Here is a 19,503-nt window from a genome sequence, read left to right as displayed (position 1 = left end):
AGTGGGACTCTCACCGTCTTCATAGTGGAGCTGTGTGGGCGCCAATCCCACTTTCCCTTGTCCTGCTATGACGTTCTCTACCACTATGCCTTCTATTTTGCCTTTTGCTGCCTCGTTATTTTCACCATCAACTATATTCAGTTCTTGCTCCAGGGTCCCACCTGGAACCAGGCCATCACTGCCACTGCCTTCTCCTGCATCAGTTCTGTGCTTTATGCCACCAAAGCGGCCTGGACCTGTGCCCTGACTGGTGCTGCATCCTGCTTTGTGCCTGCTGGTCCAGATGTGCTTGGGAGCCTGTTGATCTTCCTGGTCTGTCAGCCTTGCTTTCACTTATAGCATCCTTGTCAGCCATGACCCCTGTTTCCAGTACAGTTCTGCCATGGTAAGACAGATGATGCTGTGCTCCATCTGCTTCTCCCTGGGGACCATGGCCACTCTTGCTCAGGGATGACAACGAAACACACGTATTTGTGGACCATCCTTTACTATAGACGGAGACCGTGCTCTCCATCCTCCTCCACACCAGCTCTCTGCTCCTCTGGCCATTCTACCCCTTTGAAGAAAAGCTGGGTGGGCAGCCCCTGAGGTCCAGCGGTGTGAGCTGCTGTGATTAAAAAACTCACTTGCTCTGTGTGCATCTGGGATCAACGTTGGACTGTGGGCATCTTGACATCCAATAACCTGCTGATTTACTTGGCTGACCTGCTGTACTTGGCCTTGGAGGCTTTTGTAGGGACTAAGGATGGGCCTCGGGGCTCCCGATTTCTCTCCTCACCTGCAGTTTCTTCACTGAGCTCAGGATGTTCTCTTCCTGGTTCCTTCTCTCCCTTCTCACATCCTTCCCCGTTCATCTCCTTCCCTTTCCATTTCCTTCCCTCCTTCTGCTCTGTCTTGTTTTCTTTGTTGGCCCAAGCCCTCTTTTGCTTCGTTCTTTTTCCATTCTCATCTTTTCTACATATTCTGCTTTTTGCCCCTTTTCCGGTCATCCTTGGTTTTCTCATCTCCTGTGTCCTGACCACCTCTCCCCATCTTCCTTCTTCTGATCCATCAGGACCTGAGACTCCTTCCTTCTCTGCTCACTGCCCCCTCCCGCCCCCTAAGGTTCTGACTCCACAGCACACAGCCCTCTGTGCAGCTGTTCACACCCTGGGCCTCTGGAGACGTCTCATTGCCAAAGTGTGTTTGTCCCCCTGACAGTGTCTTATTTGGAGATGTGGGGGGAAGGGCTGGGGATGAGGATGGGTAGAGAGATTCTGGAGAAGGCAATGGCACCCCACTCCAGTACTTTTGCCTGGAAAATCCCATGGACGGAGGAGCCTAGTGGGCAACAGTCCATGGGGTCGCGAAGAGTCGGACATGACTGAGCAACTTCACTTCCACTTTTCACTTTCATGCATTGGAGAAAGAAATGGCAACCCACTCCAACGTTCTTGCCTGGAGAATCCCAGGGATGGCGGAGCCTGGTGGGCTGCCATCTATGGGATCGCACAGAGTCGGACACGACTGGCGCGACTTAGCAGCAGCAGCAGCAGCAGCAGCAGCAGCAGCAGCAGCAGCTAGAGATTCAGGCCCCCATCTTCCATAGGACAAGAGTGTTCAGTGCACTTGCCTTTTAACTTAAAATCTCTGGAGGTCTATAATTTTCACTGGCAGGAGTCTTGAAGCAGAGACCCTGGGTCCCTAGACCCCACCTGGTACTCAGCTCCACCTAAAACTGGCTCCAGAATATTTGGAGGCTCACTGAACACCTGCTATCTAGAGGGCTTCTTAGAGGAATCCAAGGATGAATTCTTTCCATCCCAACTACTTTCTGGGAAATAAAAAAAAAGAGCTGGTGAAGAACCCCAGGGTCTTGAAGACAGCTCTCTGTAGTGTTGGTGAGAGGCAGAGATGTGGCCCTCCCACCTCAGTGATCAAAACAGCAGGTCCTGCCTCTGCAGAGAGAAGAGTATGGCCACTGCAGCCTTAAAGCTGATGTTAGCCTGAGATTGTTTTCTTTTCTATTTTATTGTCTCAAGGGCAAAAGTTACTGGGTGACTATATGTTTATACAGAAAGTTTCTTTTCAAGTTTTTACTAGGGGGTGGTGCTGGGTGGGTGGGTATTGCTGATGCCATAGTTGAAGAAACTGCATGGCTTGAGTGTGTACTGCATCTAAATAAGTGTAAATATACATATATTTTTAAATTCTCTGGAATTTCTGGATACCATCAAATCTTGCTGTTCATAGAAACCTGTCCTCTCTCCCATATCTATAATGTTCTTTTTAAAATCTCAATACAAATATAAAAGAAAAAAAATACATACCAGTTGTAGTCTAATTGCCCCAAATTTTCTTAGAACTTAGAAAAACTGAGCAGATTTTTATTCTCACCTAAACCCCCATCTCTGGGAGCCCTTCCCAATGTCTCCCTACTCCCACCTTTCCCCAGAACCTAGGGACATGGCCCAGCCCCAAATGACTAGCAGTTGTGCCCCCAACACTAGACTTTCTGTCCCCTTAGCTCTTAAAGGGCCCCGCCCTAGATGACTGTATTTAAAGGTGCTGTCCCTGCATGCATGCCCAGTGTGTGAGTTTGCCTGTATGTGTGCCTGTAGGTCTGTGCTCACATGTGCATTGGGACCAGCAGACTTTACAGGAGCTGGTGGCCAGGAAAACACCACAGTCTTTCTTCCTCGCCTGTTCTCGGCCGCAAAGCCCCCAGAGCCCAGCATCCTGGTGTCACCAGGGCCAGAGGGGCCAGGCAAGCAGAGCTGCGGGGGAAGGGAGGGGAAGGACCCCCATGGCTGCCCCTCATTCCTATTCTGGAATGAAGCATGTGATCTTCACCCAGGGGCGGGTGGGGTGGATGGGGAGGGCTCCAGGAGGTAGTCCTCATGGCAGATATATCTTAAGAAGCAATGAAATAAAATTAATATTTTCAGGCAAGACCAGAAACGTTTTAAAAGCTTTCTCTGCCTGTTTTGACCTCCTGCCTCCCCTCTAGTGTGCAGTGTGTATCTGCGGTATGTGTTAACCAGTCCTCCTAAGGGCAGAAATACCTGAACCCCCATAAAGATCAATTTTTATTCCTCTAAATTCAGCCTTGTATCTTTATATGATACTGCCTACCTATGACTTTATTAATGTCATTAGGTATATTACTTGTATTCTCCCATTTTACAAGAGCATCGTTTCTTATATTAACAAGTGTGTCCCTGAGCCTCTGACAAAAATGATACTAACCAGTTAACTGAAACACTTGACCTCATATACAGTTCTAGAACAACCATGACTGTTACAGTGTGACTCGACTGGGGAAGAAGCAACAGGAGGGAGCCACTTTCCAGAGCCTGAGGGACTAGTAAGACAGATGGTCCCGATGATTTGGCTCCTAGGAAGCCTAGAGCAAGAGCGAGGTAGATCAGGGGCCACAGCCTGGTGACAGTCACATGTGGTTCTGACTCCAAAGCAGACTGGCTGGGGGAGCTGAGAGATGCTCGCACAGGCCTGTCTCCAAAGGCAGAAGGAAGGGAGGCGCCTTGGGTCCAGGAATCTGGGGAGGGGGAGCTGTGGCCCCCAAGCCCACCTGCTGCATGCCCAGGGCCTCCCCCAGCCTTTAAGCACAAACAGCTGATGGAGAACATCCCCCATTTGCCCAGTGCCCAGGCCTCAGGCCCTTCCCTTGCTTCCTTCCTGGTCTGGGCTCCCTGTCTCCTGGGGCAGCGGCCAGAGGCTCCCTCCTCAGCCGGCCAGAGCCTCCTCTGCACAAGGTGACTCCAGCTGATGCCCCGCCAAACTCTGTCCTGAGCTGCATCCAGAACACAGACAGGGGCACAGCTGTTCCCATTCTCTGGCTTTTCATGGAAAATCAGGAAGATGATTTCCTCAGTCCAGCTTTGAGTGGAGAGAAGAGGGACCCTTCTCTCCTGCAGCCTCAGGCACCTGGCTGTCCACCCTGGTTGGGGGTGGCAGTGCTGGCTGCCAATCCATGCAGCCCTTGTCTGTGTGGCTGGCTCCTGCCTGAAGGTGCCTGTAGGGAGTCATGTGAGCTGAGGAGAAGGCAGTGAGGCTCTCATCAGTGCCTATATAAGGTCTCCACACTCTCTGGCATGTTCTGGCTGGCTAGTCAACAGGAACTGGTCTGGCTGAGATGGCAGTGCTGCAGGACCTCTGAGTGGGGCACTGTGATCAGAGCAGGACAGACAGAAGCCAGAAGATGATTCTTGGACCCGAGAGTAGAGGGAAGGGACTCAGCATTTCCTGAGGTTCTATTACCTGCTGAGCTTTGCAGGCAGAGAGACTTTTACTCAAATCCTGACACTGTCAGGAAGTTACTCTGTGACCTTGAGCAAATGATATAATATACACTCTGAGCTTCAGTTTCATCATCTTTTAAATGGGGATAATACTAATAATATCCCTTATGATGAAATGATATAGAGGTAGTAAGTCACCCAGTCAGTCTGTTACTGATGAGAAAATGTTGACTACTCTATCTTTCTTGTATATAAGGTACAAAGTCAATGCCAATCAGAAATTAATATCCTGAACTCAAGTGCCTGGGTTCAAATTCCAGCTTGGCCTCTTACTCAGTGTATGATCTTGGCCAGTCAAGCTCTCTGTACCTGTGAAAATGGAGACAGTGAGTACAAAGTTCATGGGCTGCTGGAAAGAAGAAATGAATTTAAAGCAGTACCTGATATGCAGTAAATGCTATACCTCTTATAACTTTTATGTCCATAACTACCCCATTGGCACATGGCAAGGGTTTGTTAAATGAATATAACAAGCTTATAGCTCAGGCTCCAGGATGAACCTCCTGACTGGGAGACAGTCCATCCTTCTGCCATTTGGGGAAATTTTTGAGAATCGCTGAGTCATATTTTGTCTCATTTAATACTCCTAACAACACTTGGCCTTGTGTGATGGATGTTGCCATGGAGGGGAACCACTGAGAATGTGAACTTCCTGCCATATTTGAGAACAAACTCATTGTGTGCATCCTGGTGAGAGACTGGGCCTCACCCTCGATAAGAATCTTAAAAGGCCAGATAAATATTTGACTTGCCCCATAAGTGGGGCCTGGACACACAAGAACAGGTGATACACAGAAACAAGGAGATCAGAATTCCTTCTGCGGGGCCTGCAGCAGCATCTAGTGTGTGCTCCCAGTGACCTCGGTGTCTAGACCAGCTGCCCTTGGCTGTGACCTGGCTGCCCAGCACCCCTCCTTCTGGTCTCAGCCTGTAGTCAGGCTGGTCCCTCCCAATGATTCTCCAAGCTATCCTGCATCCTTCTAGTACAGTTATTCTCTGCTTAAGTGGCCAGAGATATTCTCTTCAAGGTGCAGTTAACAGCCTTTATGACTAAAAGCAGGAGCTATTATCTCCATTTTCTGGATGAGCAAACTGAGACTCAGAGTGGTATTGACTGGGCACCCAACTGACTACTGTGTGCCAGGCTGAGTTCTCATCTCAGTTCAGGTTTGGGTGGTGTGTAGCCATGTACGGTGAAAGGCCCTCAGATGACAAAGAGGAATTGGAAGCAGTTGTCAGTGGTTGGAGGGAGAGAGGTGTGGAGGTTGGAGAGGTAGAAAGGGGTCTGAACTTGCATGGCTTTGGAGGTGATGTTTTGGAATCTGTGTTCCATCCTAAGGGAGCAAACAGAAGCCTTCAAAGTATCTTACTTTGACTTTACTCCTAATCAGACTTTGAGGGAAAGGATGGAAATAGAGAAAGCAACTAGAAGCTTATGGCAGAACTGCAGGTGAGGGGCCGGATGGATCCCCTCAGGTGGCTCTAGAGATGAAGACGAGTGTGTGGATTCACAAGTATTTTATGAAAAGCATCTGTGAAGGTGGTGCCTTGACTGAGATGGGAAAGATGAGGAAGGATCAGTGTATGTTGGGGCTGGGGGATTGAAGAGATGGGACTGGACATGTTGAGTATGATATGTCCTGAGACATCCAGAAGCAGAGATCAGGAGGTGGTTGGCTGTGACTGTGGATCCCAAGAGAGATCAGCTCTGGAGGCAGGAATTGGGGAGTTGTCATTATACAGCCTATTCACTTCATTCAGTATCTTCTTAAATATCTACCCGGCCCACCTACCTAAACTAGCAGCCTTGCCCCCCACCCTCCCCTGCATAGGCACTCCAATAACTCTGCTCACCTGTGTTCCTTTTATGTGGCATTTATCACTCACTGACTTGGTGTTATATGTTGGTGTACACGTCTCCTGTACTAGAGTGCAAGCTCCATGAGGACGGAACTCTTGGTTCTGTTCTCTGCTCTCTGTCCAGTGCCTAGATCAGCGCCTGGCACACACTCACTCGGTGCACAATAGTATTTGTTGACCAAGTGGAGTCTTAAAGTCATCTGACTGTTTATGAGGCTGAAAGGGCTCCCAGAGAAGAAGTGGTCTGGGCCCAAGTCCTGAGGAAATGGTTCCCTCCTGTTGCTTTTTCACATATCCATAGTTGTTGCTGTTGTTTAGTCACTAAGTCATGTCCAGCTCTTTGCAACTGCAAGAACTGTAGCCCACCAGACTGCTCTGTCCATGAGAGACTTGTGGGGCCTTCATAGCCATCAGTTACTGTAAAGGGCTGCCCATCTCAGTGCAGGGGAGCAGTGGGCACATATACTCAGACACACATACAAACACACACAGAAACACCCACTGAGTGTGCACACAGGCCTATACCTTTAAAGAGAGGCATCCGGGTGCTGCCATGGCCCCTTTAAGAGTTAGGGGGACAGGATATTGGCACGTGGTGGGGTCCAACCTTTTAAGTCACAGGCTGAGCCACAACCCCTGGCTGTGGTCCAGGTGTGGGTGGGGAATCAGTGGCAGTGGTAAACCTAGGTTTGGGTGAGGGTGCAAATTGGGTAGGACCCTTCTGACCTCCTCTGTCTCTGCTGTGAGCAAATTTGGGGCATCAGTATATGTGAATTTGTCTTGCAGTTTTTTTCTTCCTTCCATCTTTCTATTGAGATTACAAAGGACATTATCAATATGGGAGAAGGGACAAGGTTTTTCTCTGTGATTAACTGAAGGGGCTGATGGGACCAGGAAGCTTCGGGAATTTTTAAAAAATAATATACACTGATATAGATCGTATTACGCTTGAGGCTCAGAGAAACAGGAAGCAGAAGCAGAAAGCACCTGGCACACAGAAACACATGTGTGTCGCCTCACAGCCAGGCGCTGCAATTCCTACGACAACGGAAGCAGCAAACTTCACCCCCTAAACCACCTGCCCAGGAAAATTTGAAAAGAGACTTCCCCTTTAAAAACGGTCACCCAGCAATTTTTGACCCCTTGAACAGGAGAAAAGAAAAGAACTCCAGGCTAGCATCACCTTTAAGGCTGTAGTGGCCATGCTCTTCTCCCTGCAGAGGCAGGACATGATGTTTCCATCACTGAGACAGGAGGGCTACATCACTGCCCCTCACCAACACTGCCGACGGGTGTCTTCAAGACCTTGGGGTTCTCTACTGGCTCCTTTTTTTTGATTCCCCAGAGAGTATTGGGATGGAAGACATTCACCTCCAGCTTCCTCTAAGATGCCCTCTAGGCAGCCAGTGTTTAATGAGCCTGCCAAAATTCTGGAGCCAATCTCAGGTGGGGCTGAGCACCAGGTAGGGCCCAGAGACTCAGGGTCTCTGCTTCAAGACTCTCACCCACTGGAAGTTATTGACCTCCAGAGATTCCATTTTAACTTAAAGAGGAGACACACGGTACATCCCTCTCCTCTGAGACAGGCCTCAATCCCTATATATCCACCCCACCCTCAAAGCCAGAAACACATACCAACTAAGGCACTGCCAGGGGGACAGACACGCTTTGGCAGTGAGGAGGCCCCACCAGAGGCCCAGGGTGTGAACAGCTGCACAGAGGGCTGTGTGCTGTGGAGTCAGCACCTTAGGAGGCGGGAAGGGGCGGTGGGCAGAGAAGGAAGGAGTCTCAGGTCCTGATGGATTGGAAGAAGGAAAATGGGGAGAGGTGGTCAGGACATAGGAGACGAGAAAACCAAGGATGACCAGAAAAGGGGCAAAAAGCAGAAAATGAAGGAAAGATGAGAAAGCAAGAGAAAGAGGCAAAACAGGGTGTGAGAAGCCACAAAAACCAGAAGGAGACAGGGCAGAAGGAGGGAAGGAAACAGAAAGGAGAGTGAGGAAGGGTGAAAGGAGGGCGAGAGGGAGCCGTACTGGGATTCCGAATAATGTACTTACCCAGCCTTGAGAAATTCCACAGAAATAGAAGCTGGAAAAACAGCATATGTTAAGAAGCTATGTTAATGATTATCTTTCATGTTTTTCTTAGACTAATAGCCTTGTTACCAACCCCAAGGCCAGACGCAGAAGGGAGTATGACTGGGATCATGAAAGCATGGACCTTGGAACACTGGGTCAGCGCCAGGCACGAACGCTGCCTACGCACTTGCTGACTGTTCCTGAGACTGGCCCGGAAGGGAAAGGCCTGGGGTGAAAACAAGGAGACCTGGACTATGTCAGTGTAGTCCATGACATTTAGGAGTACGTGCTTAAAACAGCATGTGTCTTGAGAAAGACAAGATCAAAGAAAGTCTTGTAGTGTGCAATTCGGAATAAAAGCTGGACTCAGAGTGGACTCTGCACCTCAGTCCAACAGAGGCTGCAGGTCCCCTGACCCATTGCACCAGATTTCGTGTTCTGTCTTCATTCTCGTGGCTCGCTCCCGGACTGTTAAGGTAACAATTGGCACCCACCGTGGGGCTGGAGCAAAAGACTTCTACGAGTGCAAGTGAAACTACAGGGACGCAGAACCTGGGACGAGTGAGAGGCCTCTGAAAGTCTCCACTGGTAAGTCTTTCAGGCATTTAATCGGGGTTAAAATGGGAAATGTTGAGAGTGCAGAACACTATTGCCCGTATATTTGTTTATTAAGACAGCTCTTGAAAGCGGGAGGAGTTTCTATTAGTGAAGGGCAATTATTAGAATTGTTACAAGCAGTGGATAAATACTGCTGCTGGTTCCCATCAATAGGGACCTTAGTTTTAAAAGCCTGGGAAAAGGTTGGCGCTGAGTTGAAGAAAGAATATGCAAAAGGAACTCCGCTCCCTGTTTCTATTTGGAGTACGTGGGCATTAATTAAGTCAGTACTGGAACTTTTACAGACTTCTGATTCTTTTGATGAAAGTGATGATGACTCTTCTGAAAAGCCTCAAAGTCCAGAGTATGTGAAGCCAGAGGAAAAGGGCAAGCCATCTGCAAAACCTGCTCCCTCGGCTCCCAAGGAGGGTGATGGATTTTTTTCTCCATCTCCTTCCCATTGTTCTCCATCCCTACCACCTGCTTTTGCAGGAAACATTTTCAGTCAAGAGTCTGTGCCCACTCCTCACCTTTCATCCATACAGAAAGGAATTTTACAAGCACAACAGGAAGGAGATTTAGAGGCTTTTTGTACTACCTTTCCTATGACTATTCATGAGAGTGTAGCTCTTGGTGTCGATCCTAAGAACCCTGATGGAGTCTATGAGGCTGTTCGTGAGCCTTTTCCTTTTAAAATCCTAAAGGAATTAAAACAAGCAATACAAAATTACGGTGTAAATTCCCCATTCACGGTAGAAATAGTTCAGAGTGTAGCAGAGGGCAATTGCCTCATTCCAGCAGATTGGTTGGCATTAGCAAAAACAGTCTTGACCCCAGGCGAGTTTCGTCAGTTCAGAACTTGGTGGCAGGATCATGCTGAGACTCTGGCTGCACATAATCAGACTCATAATATCCCTATTTCTTTGGAACAACTTATGGGGATAGGTCCATGGGGGAGAGTGCAAGATCAAATACGTATGAGCGATCAAGCCATAAAACAATTGCGAAGGTGTTGCTTGAGGGCCTGGGAGAAAATAGAGCCAAAAAGCCAGACCTCTGTTTCCTTTCAAAAAGTTGTCCAGGGGCCTAAGGAGCCCTATACTGAATTTATTGCCCGATTACAAGAGGCAATCTACCAGCAAGTCACAGATGCCGAGGCAGCAGACGTCCTATTACAATTGTTGGCTTACGATAATGCTAACACTGATTGCAAAAAAGTAATGAACCCTTTCAAAGGAAAAGCTAGTTTAAATGATTATGTTAAGCTATGCCAGGGAGTGGGAACCGAATCCTTTAAAGCGGATTTACTAGCTCAAGCTATGGCTAGATTACAACTTCCTAAATTCCCCAGCACTTGTTTTAATTGTGGAAAACCCGGACATACTAGGGTTGAATGTAAGTTCAAAAAAGGGAACTTTCAAAAAGGAAATTCACAAAAGGGGAATGTCCCCAGCCTCTGCCCAAAATGTAAAAAAGGAAATCACTGGGCAAATCAATGTCGTTCTAAATTTCATAAGGATGGCACCCCCCTTTGGGGAAATGGCTCCCAGGGCAAGCTCCCAGCCCCATCGAACAAGGGAGCCTGTCCAGTTCAGCCTCCACAGATGTCTTCCCCAACTACTCCTGCCAGCAACAAGAACAGTCAGAATTGTGGTGACCCAAGGACAAAAGAGCAGATGAAACCAAGGAGGGTCTTGCAATGCAGGAATGGAAAAACCAGACCCTTGTCGTCCTTCCCTCCCCCTTCTTGTAACTATTAATGGATTTCAAGTCCTCCTGAGCAGTATAACCTGTCTCCCCTCCTACCCCATAGGAAGAAGGTATTTGCCTTACTCTTCCCTCCACCCAATATATATGCCTCATCCAATCAGCAAATGACCCACAAGACCCCTATTCCATCCCTGTACCCTGGGTAAAAAGTGGACTAAAGACCCCTGTTCAATGTTGGTTCTCCCTTGAGCTGGCCCACTGTTCTAACAGTGTCTCCCATTCTAATAAACTTTATTTCCCTCTCATTCTGTCTTATGTCTGGAAATTCTTTTCCAACCCGCACCTAGACCATGACATTTTTGTGGCCTATATGGGGACTTGGGGTCTCTTTCCCACATCCTCACTTCTCCTTTCTCATAGGGACCCTCTGTGAACAGTCAGGTGCTGTGGAAGCAACTGAGGGACTCTGGCTAGGGTTACCCTCTGGTGTGTTCCAAAGGCCCACAGCTCACTGAGCCCCAGTAGCTGCCACCCGAATGGGTGAGGGTCTCTCCTTTGTCTTCTTTCCAACTGAGGACTAGGCCAACCAATGTTGTGTGGGCATGACTCAGGCACTTAAAAGCCATTAGGGTCCCTGCCACATGAGGACTCCCGTGAGCTGGCCCACTAAGGGGGATGCGGAACGGATCAGGCCACAAGGGCATCCACCCCCAGCAAGACAACTTCCATGCACCGTGTCAGGCACATAGTGGTTGAAGCAAAACAGAGACAGACCATTGCCCCTGGCCACCGCCTCCCCCATAGCATTGTAAGGCAGATTCCTCAGCCTTCTCCCCTGTCACTTTCACTTCTTTCCCTTTCGGTCCGGATTGATTTACAGGAGCCTCGGTGTTGCTGCTGAGCCATCCCAAGAGTGCCTTCCATGTTTCAGGGAATCGCCCAATGGTGAGTCACCCAGCTGATCCCAGGGATCTCTGTCTTTCTCTGCCCAGGTCACATGGTGCCTTAGCTGCATAGTTCTCAGAGGTCACCTCTCACTGTTGTATGTGACTGTTGGGATGGTTGGCCATTTTTGTGCCAATAGTTGCATGGAGACATCACTGAGACAAAAAGGGATGACTTTTTGCCATCGGTGACTCTCAGTACCCCCGTTCTATGGCATGGAGGCTAAGGATGGGTTCTGGTATGTCTTGGGAGCCTCTCTCAGACTCACCCCTTGGCTATGTTCTCAGAAACTGGAAAATTTTGACCCTGCAAAAGGCCTGGCCCCAATACAAACTGGGGGGCCCCCAAAAAATGGCCTCTGAATGGCACACTAGCTTTTGCCAAAAGCAGGGAAAGGACCCAGAATTTCCTTACGTTCAGTCCTTCATGGCCCTCAGTTAGAATATGGATTTGAGGGACTCATGCCGCGTGTGTCTTTCTGTTGCCTCCCTATCTCTTGTCCCCCTCTGTCTCTCTCCATCAGATTTCCTAGACAACCCCTACTTGACCTTTCATATCCACATGATCTCTAGGAAAGAATTCTGGGGTTCCCTTTGGTCCAGGTCTTTCTCCTATATTCAAAAGCCTGAAGTATCAAAACTCTCCTCTATGCTTATCTCTCAGGTGGGGAGAGAACCAAGTTTCCCCCACTCCTAATATCCTAAAGAGTTCCCTTCTAACTACTCCTGTTTCTCAGGGTGGGGAAGGATCAAGATTCCCCCACTTCTGCAAATTTCCTTAACCCTTCAGATTCTTCTGATGGACAAAGACCTCACTTCCCACCAGAGGGACAATCCAAGAATTTTATCAATTGATCTGTCCCTGATATCAGAGTCAATTTGAGCATATTTGGTCTATAATTTAGGTGTAAAACTATGACTACAGAAAGGAAAGATGACTTTTTGACACAGGATGGCCATGATATTCTTTAGACTCCAGATAAAACTGGTTAAAATGAAATTTTTTTTTTTCTTGGAAACTGCAAAACTGGTTCTTTTTGCATGTGCAATTGGAAACAACTAGCTTGTTAGGGAACCCTCTTACACTGCTGGTGGGAATGCAAACTAGTACAGCCACTATGGAGAACAGTGTGGAGATTCCTTAACAAACTGGAAATAGAACTGCCATACGACCCAGCAATCCCACTGCTGGGCATACACACTGAGGAAACCAGAATTGAAAGAGACACGTGTACCCCAATGTTCATCACAGCACTATTTATAATAGCCAGGACAAGGAAGCAACCTAGATGTCCATCAGCAGATGAATGGATAAGACAGCTGTGGTACATATACACAATGGAGTATTACTCAGCCATTAAAAAGAATACATTTGAACCAGTTCTAATGAGGTGGATGAAACTGGAGCCTATTATACAGGGTGAAGTAAGCCAGAAAGAAAAACACCAATACAGTTCAGTTCAGTTCAGTTGCTCACTCTTGTCTGACTCTTTGCGACCCCATGAATCGCAGCATGCCAGGCCTCCCTGTCCATCACCAACTCCCAGAGTTCACTCAGACTCACGTCCATCAAGTCAGTGATGCCATCCAGCCATCTCATCCTCTGTCATCCCCTTCTCCTCCTGCCCCCAATCCCTCCCAGCATCAGAGTCTTTTCCAATGAGTCAACTCTTCGCATGAGGTGGCCAAAGTACTGGAGTTTCAGCTTTAGCATCATTCCTTCCAAAGAAACCCCAGGGTTGATCTCCTTCAGAATGGACTGGTTGGATCTCCTTGCAGTCCAAGGGACTCTCAAGAGTCTTCTCCAACACCACTGTTCAAAAGCAGCAATTCTTTGGCGCTCAGCTTTCTTCACAGTCCAACTCTCACATCCATACATGACCACTGGAAAAACCATAACCTTGACTAGACGGACCTTAGTTGGCAAAGTAATGTCTCTGCTTTCCAACATGCTATCTAGGTTGGTCATAACTTTTCTTCCAAGGAGTAAGCGTCTTTTAATTTCATGGCTGTAGTCACCATCTGCAGTGATTTTGGAGCCCCCCAAAATAAAGTCTGACACTGTTTCCACTGTTTCCCCATCTATTTCCCATGAAGTGATGGGACCGGATGCCATGATCTTCATTTTCTGAATGTTGAGCTTTAAGCCAATTTTTTTCACTGTCCTCTTACATCAAGAGGCTTTTTAGTTCCTCTTCACTTTCTGCCATAAGGGTGGTGTCATCTGCATATCTGAGGTTATTGATATTTCTCCCGGCAATCTTGATTCCAGCTTGTGCTTCTTCCAGCCCAGCGTTTCTCATGATGTACTCTGCATAGAAGTTAAATAAGCAGGGTGACAATATACAGCCTTGACACTACTTCTTTTCCTATTTGGAACCAGTCTGTTGTTCCATGTCCAGTTCTAACTGTTGCTTCCTGACCTGCATATAGGTTTCTCAAGAGACAGGTCAGGTGGTCTGGTATTACCATCTCTTTCAGAATTTTCCACAGTTTATTGTGATCCACACAGTCAAAGGCTTTGGCATAGTCAATAAAGCAGAAATAGATGTTTTTCTGGAACTCTCTTGCTTTTCCATGATCCAGCGGATGTTGGCAATTTGATCTCTGGTTCCTCTGCCTTTTATAAAACCAGCTTGAATATCTGGAAGTTCACGGTTCACATATTACTGAAACCTGGCTTGGAGAATTTTGAGCATTACTTTACTAGCGTATACTAACGCACATATATGGACTTCAGAAAGATGGTAACCATAACCCTGCATGCGAGACAGCAAAAGAGACACAGATGTATAGAATAGTCTTTTGGACTCTGTGGGAGAGGGCAAGGGTGGGATGATTTGGGAAAATGACATTGAAACATGTATAATATCATATGTGAAATGAATCGCCAGTCCAGGTTTGATGCATGATACAGGATGCTTGGGGCTGGTGCACTGGGATGACCCAGAGGGATGGTGTGGGGAGGGAGGTGGGATCGAGGTCCAGGATGGGGAACACGTGTACACCCGTAGTGGATTCATGTTGATGTATGGCAAAAACAATACAATATTGTAAAGTAATTAGCCTCCAATTAAAATAAATTTAAATTAAAAAAATAAAAAATAAAATTTATTCATCCCTAAAATAAATAAATAAATAAAAGTTTGCCTAGGGAAAAGCTTGAAGTTAACTCTTTCTATGTCCCTGAAATACACAGCCCACTTTGCCTGAGACATCAGTCTTGGGCAAATTAAAATTTCAAGCAAAAAAAAAAAAAGCTGGGGGAGGGTGGTTCAAAGAGACATTTTAAATCTCAGGCAGAAAACTATGAGATCTCTGTCTGTCTGTCTGGGTTTATGTATGTCTCAATGTGTGTCTTTCGGTTTTTTTAAAAATAATATTGCTGAAGTTGTGAGTTCTAACTTAATTGGCCTAAAGAAAAGTAAGCGCTTACAAATGAGACAATTCTAAATACAAGAGAAATTAACCTAACTGAATTTCAGATTCACATGAACTGGGAAATATTCAATATTAAATATCTAATATTAATGTTTGTTTGCTAATCTAATATAGACATGTCTAAGAGTCATTAAGATTAAGCATATTTTCATTGTACCTAGGTTTATTATAAGTTAAATATTGTTATATTGTTATATCTGTCACAGGTTTGTTGGCAAGGAAGGTACCTAGAGTGAAAAAACTTCAAAAAAAATGTAAATGAGATATGAGCTTTAAGATAAACTCTATTAAGATTAAAAATGTCTGTCTAAAACAGTTTCTTTAGATTTTGGTAACCTGAATTTCTAGGGTTGTGCTAAACTAAGTAACAGAAGTTTACTGAATAGCTAGGTCATTTCCAAACAAAATAAGATTCTGAAACATTTGTTACTGAATACTAACTTACAGAGAAAGTAAAGATTTTGGACTATTAATAAATAATGTTTGATGCCATCCTGAGATGTTTGCTAGAATTTTTTTGAGAAGTTATCACTGGCATTTATGTTCACCAATCTATAGAATGCTAATATAAAGGCCAATTCTTGGTTGCTTAAGGAAAGTAGGATGTGCGTGTTCAGTAGAGAAGCTGTGAGGAATGAAGTTACATTTTATGAAGGGGAAGGAGGTAGGTCTGACTTACAGTTGGCTGTTCCAGGGCGAGAGAACCAATGAGAGTGAGAAGAAGGCTTTATGGAAAGTGGACCCCAAGGGAAGAGTTTTGTGTATAAACAAAAGTTTTCTTGAGATGTTGAACTGCCTTTGATAATGGATTTTAAGTTTCTTTACCTCTGAAGTGATCTGTTCTATGTTTACCTTTGAAATCTTTGTTACTTTGGCTAAGTGAATATATTATTTCACAATGATATTTACAATTCTATCTGATTGTTATAAACCCTTCTGCTATTTGTTGACAAAGCTGCCTAAATAGCTTGACTTCTAGCTGACTTTGGGATGCTTCAGAGGGCCCCTGAGACATCCCAAAGAGCTATTAAACTACCTGAGTTCATTTGACATGTCAAATTGCATGGGAAAATATTATTGGAGAAGTGTTGAATCTTCTCAGGTTAAATTGTATGGTTGATGTTACTTATATAGATATCCTAGAAATTATGTGAAATTCATGAAAATCTGATATGTCCTGGTAAAATGTTGTCGGTTATAATTCTAGTTATCATGATAAAGTGTTACAAGTCACAGCAATGACCAGGCTACTTTGTCATTTACAGTTTAATTAGATTTTAAACATGCCTTGTATGGTTTCACTCTCACACCTTTAGAAAAATACTGCTAGTTCTTCAAGGTGTATGGAAAAGACTTTTCTTAGATTAACTGATAAGTTTTGTTTGCTTGCTATCTGATAAATTGGTAACAGACTGGAATTTAGTCTACTCTCTATGTTAAGAGAACAAAGTTTTCTTAGAATGAATCTTTCATTAACAGATTATGAATTTCTTTGCCCTTAAGTGATTTATATTTGTTTTTAAAATCTTTTGTTACTTTGGTAAAGTAAATAAGTGTTATTTAAGATTATGGTACATGTAAAAGCTCATTCTGCTTCTATAAAAAATAACCCCTCACTGTTAGACTTGTGCTATCCTAATGTCCTTAAAACATGGCAACAGTCTACTCCTAAATTGGGGAGTTAAAAATGGGTGAATAATAGCTGAAAATCAAAGAGTCAGGGCTATGGAAATCCAAGACGGCCGCTTGGCTTTTCCCAGGTTCCTGACAAACCTTATTTTTATTTGATGGGTTAAAGCCTTCCCTGGTTACAGGGTTAATGCCTCCATAATGAAAAAAATCACTGAATATTAAGTCTTATAAATTGTTAAACTAAGTTTCTAGTTTTGTTAATTAAGGTCTAGTGTTTACTAAGACTCACTTCTGAGATAGTTCCTTGTTATGTTATATTGCTAAAAGATTTAATTAAGTTATTAAAAAGGACACTCTAAGTTTGTTTCTAAGGCTTATCTCAGTAACCAATCTTCAGATAAAGATCAGATGCTCCATAATGTACAATCAGGAGATTAACACCAGGCTATAGTCATTTAACAACTGAAGTCAGATGACCTGGGGTATACCATGCTCTACCTAATGAAAGTTTTTGACTTATAATTCTTGCTTATGACTTTACTAATAACTGCTAGCTATAGCTATATTATTTTCTATGTCACTTGTTTCGGAAGATTATTTCTTTTGCTAACAAATGTGTGACTGAGCCTGTGATATAATGCTGATATGTAGTTCCACGTGAGATCAATGATTGTAATAATGTAACTCTAGATATGGGAAGAAGCAACAAGAGGGAATATTTTCCTGGACCAAGAGGCTAGTAAGACAGTGGTCCAGAGACTTTTGCTACTTGCAAGGCCTGGTCCAATAACAGCACCCGGAGTGGTCTATCAGTGGAATCTTCCCTAGACCTGGGAATGAGCCTTCCCAGCACCGTGGGACACATTGGACATGAAATGCCCCCCAAACATGGTCATATATGTGGCTATGAAGGGGCCCAGCTGACTGGAAGTTGGTACTTGCCAGCTGCTTCTACAAAGATTACATCATGACCACTGCAAGCTGCTGACCTTCGATACCCCCTGAAAGGAGTTCAGGGTGGAGATCAGAAATAAGGCACTCTGTGCTCTGGGAAAAACCCAGAAGAACTGGCCTTCAGATAGTCAGATGTTTTCAGGTAAAGATTTTATGGGCCCAAATTCTTGCATCTTCTCGTACCTAGAGAAACACTAACATCATAAACCAATGTCTGGTCCTGGTTCCCCTGGTAGCCCCTGAGCAGCTTTTCTGCTTCTATTAATCTTGGGCCACATACCTTTAACTTTCTTGCTAAGTTTGTTTCTTCCAGAATACAACAAATCTCCAAGTGGTAGGATGACAAGAATATTCCCTGACCAACACCTAGACAATGCTGAAACAAGTCACCTTGTCGTTCCATGGACTCTCATCTGCCTCTGTAAATGCACCCTGACAGAGAGCAGGCAAAGGGAACCCAGAGCCCCACGACGCCCCTGTACAGCCTGAAGAAGCCAGAGTGGTCATCGCCCCTTTTCCCCGGAGACTGGGTTCCCAGATGCCTGAGAAGGGAAATAGATAGACAGTTAGACATGAGCAGGGTATCAAAAGAGGCCAAAGAATTAGCCTTAAAAGTAGAGGGAGGAATATGGTGACCCAAGGACAAACGAGCAGATAAAACCAAGGAGGGTCTTGCAATGCAGGCATGGAAAAACCAGACCCTTGTTGCCTTTCCCTCCCCCTTCTTGTAACTGTTAACAGATTTTGGGTCCTCCTGAGCAGTATGACCTGTCTCCCCTCTTACCCTATAGGGAGAACGTATTTGCCTTACTCTTCCCCCACCCAGTATACGTGCCTCATCCAATCAGCAAACGACCCACAAGACCCCTATCCCGCTCCTGTACCCTGGGTATAAAAGTGGACTAAGGACCCCTGTTCAACGCTGGTTCTCCCTTGAGCTGGCCCGCTGTTCTAACAGTGTCTCCCACTCTAATAAACTTTATTTCTCTCTCATTCTGTCTTATGTCTGGAAATTCTTTTCCCACCCGCACCTAGACCACGACAAGAATTACCATGCCGTGTCATGGAATTATCCCCAGCAACCCAAGGAAACACAACCCTTGATATAAGTAGTAGTCAGGATACTATTGTTACTCCTGGAGAGACACCAACTGTTATTTCAACAGGAATATTGGGACCCCTTCCACAGGGGACAGTTGAATTATTGTTAGGAAGATCAGGGCTGACTTCCCAGGGAGTTCAAATTCATACCGGAGTTATAGCCAGTGATTATGAAGGAGAATTGGAGGTTATGGCCTCTATTGCTCTTCCCTGGGAGGTTTCCAAAGGGGATAGAATTGCTCAGCGTTTAATTCTACCTTATGTGGGTATAGGACATTCGGACAAAAAGCAGGGCTCTAGGGGATTTGGAAGCACAGGAAAGGCTGGTATTTTTCTCACTGAAAAAATTTTAGAATCCAGACCTACCTAACAAGTCAATATAAGTGGCAAAAACTTTCAAGGTTTAATAGATACTGGAGCTGATGTTTCTATCATCAGCTCTCAACATCGGCCTAAAGTGTCGCTGACCAGGCCTGCTCCAATATCTATTGTAGGTCCGGGACAGGCACAAGGACTAAAGCAGAGCACTGTGGTATCGTCTTGTTCAGGGCCTGATAAACAACTAGCCACTATCCAACTTTATGTTGCTGATATACCTGTCAATCTACGGGGTTGTGATCTCTTGGAACAATGACATGCTGACATACATATCCCTCCAAATCAATATAGCGAGGCCAGTCGCTGAATTATGTTCAGTCAGGGTTATATACCAGGATTGGGACTGGACACAAATCAACAAGAAAGATTTATCCTTTGACTACTCAAGATTTCAAACCGCCCCCTTTTCATTAGTGTCCACTGCTCATATTAATCTTCCTCCACCCACACCCATACCTCTTAATTGGGAAACTGATCAGCCTGTGTGGATAGAGCTGCTGCTGCTGC

The 19,503-nt window shown here is 45.5% G+C and overlaps 1 long non-coding RNA gene across 1 annotated transcript; it reads left to right on the top strand.

Annotated features, from left to right (window-relative positions):
• Positions 1-8,557: 8,557 nt before the first annotated feature.
• Positions 8,558-18,510, top strand: LOC132658110 (uncharacterized). The gene is made up of 2 exons (XR_009597197.1): positions 8,558-8,827; positions 11,427-18,510. It is a non-coding gene; the product is annotated as an uncharacterized LOC132658110 (long non-coding RNA).
• The last annotated feature ends 993 nt before the right edge of the window (positions 18,511-19,503 follow it).

The sequence above is a fragment of the Ovis aries genome, chromosome 18 (assembly GCF_016772045.2).
Source record: "Ovis aries strain OAR_USU_Benz2616 breed Rambouillet chromosome 18, ARS-UI_Ramb_v3.0, whole genome shotgun sequence".
NCBI classification, from domain to species: domain Eukaryota; kingdom Metazoa; phylum Chordata; class Mammalia; order Artiodactyla; family Bovidae; genus Ovis; species Ovis aries.
This window is presented reverse-complemented; position numbering and strand designations above follow the sequence as displayed.